The following is a 6,486-nucleotide window of genomic DNA, read 5'->3' on the forward strand; positions in this document are numbered from 1 at the left end:
TAGGCAAGATGGCCTTCTGCACTAATTGAAGTCAATGACACAGGCTGCAGGGGCGCGTGAACAAACTGCGTCTCCATGGAAACACATACTGGCAAGTGTGTCCACTGTGGAGCCTGCAGGGGCACATTGGAATTGCTGTGTACACCAATCTGAAGCCAATCACCAAGAGGAGGGGGAGAAAATCAGCCAGGGACTCAGAGAGGGACTTTTACTGGGATAGTTTTCCTAGGCGCTGCTCAGCGGCTGACCCAGAGCTGTAGGTTGACACTTGGTCTATTCTATTGTGTCAGCCAAGTGCTGCTATGCCTCAGCGTATGTGGAACAAGACATCAAGACATCCCAACATGTGAGGGATCCATAATTAACATCCAATATGGCATGTATAGGAGAAAAAGAAAAAATATCAGGAGGGATTAAGAGCCTGAAAAACTGACTAAGTGGCACATTTTGTAGCATATTTGTGTCAAAATCTTTGATAAAACACTGAGTTGATAAACAGAAAACTTCTGCCAAATCTTTTTAGGAACAAACTAATAGCAGACAAACAAACATCTATCTACAATCAACCATAAATAAAGGTATAAAATACCACCCCAACATATACTTTTTAACTTTCAGTCTGAACCTCTGAAAATGGAAATTTAAACTTTTACAATGCCATCAAAACTGATTAACGTGTGATACAATCGAAAGCACCAGCTACTGAGTGGACCTTGTAGAAAAACTGCCGTTTTTAAAGATCAAAAATGTAACTTATGTTGTTCTCCATTGTACACAAACAGCAGTAAAACATGCATACACTTTATAAGTTGACTTTTATATCCAAGACCATCACACACATATTCTTCTTGAGTGTATTTGTTGTAATGATTTCGCTCACTACACCTTGTGATCACTCCTGTCCATGTGAAGGACAATGTGCTTATTTTGCTTCACATTCAATAAATAATGATAAAAGAGATGCACTGGTGACCTCCCCACCTTGACTTCCACACAATGCATGTAAGCTCAAGTTTCAACCATTTCTGACCCCGCATAGGAAGGAGGAGAAACAGTTTCAAAAGGCTAGTTACCAGTATTAAATGAGTTTTTAAATATTTCTAACAAGCATATTTGTTCCAGGTTATTCACATTGTTTAAAATATGCACTACGAGTAAACATTTAGTTAAATTTGTTTATTAAAATACAGCCTTATCACAACTTCTGATTTTTGCTAGAAATCTAGTGAAATACATAACATTTATTTTTATTCACACAAGTAAAGCAAGCCCAGATGGACCTGATGCATTAAGGCCCAAATATACTCCCATTTTCCCCATTTTCTGCTTGACAGCCACTAATCAGAAACAAATCCAGCTCTAACGCATTCAAACTTAAAGAAAATACAGTTATCACTTTGCGCCACTTGAGGCCGCCAGGTGTAAAGTCATCTTCTGTGTGCCACTGTCATGAAATGCGGCAAAGAAAGAGTGATCAAAACAGAAGGATTTTCTTCATGTAGTGTCCGTTAAAATTAGTTTTTAAGCTGAGACAAGTTTGCCAAAGAAGTTCAAATACTCACATTTAGGTAGTAAATTAAAGTTAGAATAACGGCATTGCAGATGGTGAATGACAACGTTTTTCCAGCTTCTCTTCTGCCTGTTGTGCAGTGACAATAATCCCACACAAAGACACAGATGTTGAGGCCTCTGCACTGCACTGTATCCCAAAAGATGTGCCCTGTACTGTATTCACAAATGTGTTCACTCACTGTATGTCAGCTTTTCATTTGTATGAGAATTCATGAATTCATCTCATCTTATGTTACTTTAAAAATAACATCTCTGATCTTTTGAGATGTTGTGGGCGGAGGGTGCTCTAACAGAGTTACCATGGAAACAGTGGCCATCAAGCTACCATTTTACTTTCTACATCTAGATAGAAGGGGTGTAATGAAGAAATATATATCCCCCCGTGCTTTCCATCTATATGTGATTTAAGATGGTGGAGAATTGTGGGAGGATCAATGCTTGATTAGAAAAGGGGAATCCATATGGCTCAGCTGCACATACGTCACTGATACAAGTACAGTATCAAAGACACATATATACAAAGATCCTTCTCTTCTGTATATCATCATGAATCTGCTTCAGTTAATGATCACCCTGCTGGATCTATATCCACAGCCTTCTGTAACTCTTCCATATGCATCATAACAACTCCGACACGGCTGGCTGAGAGGCAGGGAGGACACAAACATCACTACTCCATCTGATACATGCAGCAAAGAAATACAAAACTAGCTGGTCACACTGCTCTGAAAATACTGCAGTAATGATACTTCTGTCAGCGACCACTGCAGGAGAAATGCAGAGAGATGAGGTCACCATTACTGACTCACATATTGCATCAGAGGTGGAAAGTATAACTAAACAGATGTACTCAAGTACTGCACTGTGCTACAATTTTCAGTTATTGGTACTGTATTTGAATTTTTTTTTTACATAAAAAAACTAGGGCTGTCAATCTATTAAAAAATGTAATCTTATTAATTACATAAAGTACATATTTTTGCTGCAGACGTATTTTAAATATTTAAATTCCAATGAATCAATGAATAATCAACATTAGTGACATCAAAGGTCAAAAACTCTTTTTATTATTATTTTCAATGTGGTTTCCAATCTTTTTGGCTTGTAACCACTTACAAAAAGATATGTCTAATTGGGGCTTCTTGTCCTGTTTCAGATGTCAGTGAGTTGTTAGCATAATTACCTGATAGATGGTTTCATTTAAATAAGTGTTCAAAGGCCAGAGAGGTTAAATTATCCAAGGTTAAAAATAAAAAAAAAATAAGCAAAGATTTGAGAAAGAGGATCAGATTTCATGTGTGACCCTGTGTGACAGCAACTATTAAATTGGATGCCACTGGATTGAGCTACCTACTATTTGTAAAGTAAAACTTGCTTCACCTCGACCAGCGGCAACAGTAAAATGCATCAGTATTAACAATTTAATTTGTGTAATAATATATCAGTCACAGGAGACATATTTGCTGAACGAGTAGTTCTGATACTTTGTGTAGATTACTTCTTAACATTTATTCAAATTTTAATAGCAATGGAGTGATTCACTTTGTTGTACTTAAAGTTGCTACAATCATGGTTTTGATTATAAAAAATGAATAATAATATGAAAGGGGTTGCTTGCTAGTAGTGATGTACCTACTGAGAGTTTGGCTTTATGGAGCTTTATTGAGTTTAAGTTCATTGTCAAAATCTCTGCCCTGCAAAACCACTGTTTTGGTTCACTGTCACCTTCATAGAGTTGTTTTAGGCCGCAGCCAGTGTACACAACCTGCTCATCACCAAACAGACACAATTAGCAAGTAGTTTGTGAACAAAGAAGAGCATTTAGCAGCTAAAGAGACAATGTGTTTCTCAGGAGTTGGTTGAGGTCAAAAATAGAGTTAAGAGATTGTATATTGGACTTACTTGTACATCAATCAAAGGGCCAAAAACATGATTTTGTAACTACCGGATTTGTAAGTAAGCAATTGTTTACTTACAAGTCTGCCACATTGACTCAAAGATCAATGTAAATGTTATGTTTACATCTTATTTCTGTGACCAAACATAATCAGTTATCCAAGTGAAGTATCTGAATACTTCTTCCACTCCTGCCCCTCATGATCAGAGCTGAGCAGAGCTTTAGGTTGGTTGAATGAAAGACTAAAAGAAGAGAAAATAAAGAAAGATTTCATGCTTGTTCACATGTACTTATGTCCAGTACCATGAACAAGCATGAGGCAAAAAGGAGACCGCATTCTGAAGAAAAAGAGAGAGAAAAACATTGATAAAATAATAAATAAAGGAAGGGGAGTCCAGTAGAGGAAACTAGAACTGCTGCTGTGTGGGGAAAGTCTCTGACAGGCCTGCAGCTTGTTGTGATGGAGTATCCCGGTGCAGCAGCAGCTGAAACCGTCAGGGTGAAACTCTGTCTGACAGGAGCAAACCGTCAAAGAGGGGTCAACACGACCGGCCATTACCATTACAGGGTGGGCTGCAAAGCATGAGGACACACACACACACACACACACACACACACACACACACACACACAGCAAGACAGATGGAGGTACAGTGACACACACACACACCCCAGGATGCCTGTGCAGGTATACCCACACACAATCATGCATACACTGCAGTGACACAGTGGGAAGTTCATATCAGTGCTGCTGTCCCCTCTGCACACAGAGAGGCTGCCAACTCACTCGGACCCATCTTTATTCAGTTATGATAATGCAGTGTCACGCAGGTACAGATTATGTTACAGTGTCTGAGGGGAAAGCTTAAATAGGATGAGAGATCTCAAACTGGGAATGTTACTTTGGAAAACGCAGTGCTTGACACTGATCTGCTGTGATTTGGAGATACTTAAGACTACAGTACTAGGTTATATGTAAGTCATACAGAACTGCATCAAATCCCAGGATTTTGTTTGGTTTTCTTCTGCTTACACTAAATGGAGGGGGACTTTTTATTTGCTAGGTTTATATTTTTCTTCCTAAATCAACAACTAATCAACATTTCTAATGCAACTGCCCCAGGACCCCAAAACTTAAATTTAGAAATATGCATCACTAAAGCACAACACAAACTGACATGCCAAGTGCCTTAAAGTGGCCCGTTTTGAAGACTTTGTTTCCTCCTAAACTATTATTTTACAATCAAAATAGCATACAGGAAACCTGGGACCATGTTATTAAAAGAATAAAAAAAACACAAAAATGGGGAGTACATTTCTAATTAAGTCAAGGTGCAGTGCTTCTATCAAGATACAACATTTTAAAAATGCCTTTATTGGCTATTGGCTAAAACAAGCCATCAACCACAGACCGGTCTTTCTCCAGGTCAAACAATCCCACATAAGTGAATGAAGTACTGTACTGTACTCAATTTTCAATAAATAAACACCAAATTTAAATTTTCAGTGCACAAAAAAGAACAAATTATATTTTTACACTTTTCCTTTCCATGCCAACCATGATTAAGTGTTTGAAAACAAATCAATCGGATATTTTGCAACAACACCGCTTTCATTTTTCAACAGATTTTGAGAGAGAACACAAAACAGCACGTTCAAGGATTTGTGATAACTTTTTACATAAATGCAAAAATAACAAAACATACTTTTGCAGTTTATGATACGATATGTGCAGCAGCACTGAAACAGAAAAAACGGAAAAAGCACATGAACGCATCTTATTAATACAAATTAGAGGTTATATAATTAATACAAACATAAAATCATAAAACATTTTAAATGTAGGCCCTGGGTATGTGCTTATATTTGTTTGACTGTAGATATTTCAAAGGCTATGAACGTTTTTATATTTGTTAGTTTTGGTTTATTGGAGTCTAAAAAGGAAACCTACTTTTCTTCATTATCTGTCTTTTAGTGGGTGTAACTATTTCATCTTTAACCACTGTCATTTTTATCTGCTCGAATGGTTAAACTGTGAAGAGCACATCAATTCACACAAGACCACTTTAGACAAATGGTTTACGACACATTTCAGGTAACACAGAAGGGGCGATTCTAGGATCAGACCTTGAGGTGGGCTGAGCCCCTACTGACAATATTACATGGATACAGTGCCTTGCAAAAGTGTCTTGCATCCTTTGTTTGAACAGCGGGAGACATTGACAAGCTGCAAGGCACCGATAAAAGTGTTTCTTTTTTTGTAATTGGAAAAAGGAAGTTGAATGTTGAGGCTATATTGCAAAAGTTTCAGAAGTACCGTACATTTCTGTGTAGCTGTCAGATACACAATATCCAGAACTGATTAGCAGAGAGGTTAAGGCATGTTTTTCATCATATTATAATATTAGTGTGTGAGTGGGTGCACTTATGTGTTATGGGAAATGATATTGCTCAAGACAGAGGGCTGTGTAAGAAATGTGCATTTTATACATGCATGTGCAAGAATGCATTTACTCCTGCATAATTATGTGTGTGAATGTACCCATCTGTGAATTGATTGCATGTTTGTGTGCATGCGTCTTTTGCTGGATTAGCATGCACACACACACACACACACACACACACACACACACACACACACACAAGAGTCAGTGAAGGCAGAACGCAAGAGGAGAGAAAAGCAGGAGATGTGGAGGAGGAAGGAGAGGTGGATGTGACATGATTTACAATGAGATCATTAACCTTGAGAAACAGAATGGCCTTTGCGACATAAACACTATCTCTCAGACGGACACCTTGCAAGAACAATATCTTGTGCACACACACGATACACTAGTGATTGTTCAGAAAAACACAAGCAGGCAAGGAAGGAGGAAGGAAGCAAGCATGCACACACACTTGCAATGTGATTCTTAAAATAAGACATTGGCTCTGTCCCAAATACTACATACTAAATCTAAGCAAGTTTTGAGTGCGTAGTGTTCACACTGGAAAAGTGGCAGAAAGAAAAAATATTA

General features: G+C 38.0%; 1 protein-coding gene across 1 annotated transcript in view; it reads left to right on the plus strand.

The window, feature by feature from the left end:
- LOC116698526 (chemokine XC receptor 1) overlaps positions 1 to 6,486 on the plus strand; it is a 153,799-nt gene that overhangs the window by 120,612 nt on the left and 26,701 nt on the right. The window lies entirely within an intron of this gene.

The sequence above is a fragment of the Etheostoma spectabile genome, chromosome 12 (genome assembly GCF_008692095.1).
Source record: "Etheostoma spectabile isolate EspeVRDwgs_2016 chromosome 12, UIUC_Espe_1.0, whole genome shotgun sequence".
NCBI classification, from domain to species: domain Eukaryota; kingdom Metazoa; phylum Chordata; class Actinopteri; order Perciformes; family Percidae; genus Etheostoma; species Etheostoma spectabile.